The sequence below is a fragment of the Dipodomys spectabilis genome, unplaced genomic scaffold, assembly GCF_019054845.1.
Source record: "Dipodomys spectabilis isolate Male_0828 unplaced genomic scaffold, ASM1905484v1 ptg000612l, whole genome shotgun sequence".
NCBI classification, from domain to species: domain Eukaryota; kingdom Metazoa; phylum Chordata; class Mammalia; order Rodentia; family Heteromyidae; genus Dipodomys; species Dipodomys spectabilis.
In genome coordinates this window covers 2,612,085-2,612,710 of record NW_024871289.1, presented here as the reverse complement: position 1 = coordinate 2,612,710, position 626 = coordinate 2,612,085, and the positions used below count along the sequence as shown (strand labels likewise).

Below are 626 nucleotides of genomic sequence, written 5' to 3'. Positions count from 1 at the left end.
ATGCAAGAACTTGTTTAACCTTCAGCTTCTCCTCCACCATCTTCCCGGAACCCTCTATGAGCATGGTTTAAATTTTATTTCTTTGTGATAAAATGACAATGTTATCTAATTTCAAGTTTTATAAAGGTTATGCTATGTAAGGGCCTTTCTAAGGTGAAGATTTAATACACTGATGACAAACTAACCTTTAATTCTATGAATTACATGTATTGTTACACTTGTATTTTTGTAATCAACTTTTTAACAACTGTTTTTCATTTCTTGCATTTGAAGAATGAAAAATATGGAATACTTCACAAATTTTCATACCATCCTTGGGCAAGTACCATTTTAATCTCTGTATTGTTGTAATTTGGGTAGACCTGCTGCTGAAGCATGTAGTATCCTCTAAATTTAAGTAGTTATTGATGCAATGTTTATACAGGCACATATCCATGGTTGCCTATTTGTAACAAGGAACCCTTATTGTTCCTAAAAATGCTATTGATCATATCTCTCTAAATTTCTGTCTATAGTGGAAAAAATTATATTGTTTGGTCGCTTATTCATATTTGCAATTTTTTGTCAATGACTATTTTGTCATTTTCATTTTAAATTTGATCATATTTTGAAGCGTTTACAGCTAA

At 30.5% G+C, this 626-nt stretch overlaps 1 pseudogene; it reads right to left on the bottom strand.

Moving 5' to 3' along the window:
• Positions 1-277: 277 nt before the first annotated feature.
• Positions 278-377, bottom strand: LOC122100958 (annotated as a pseudogene).
• Positions 378-626: the final 249 nt, after the last annotated feature.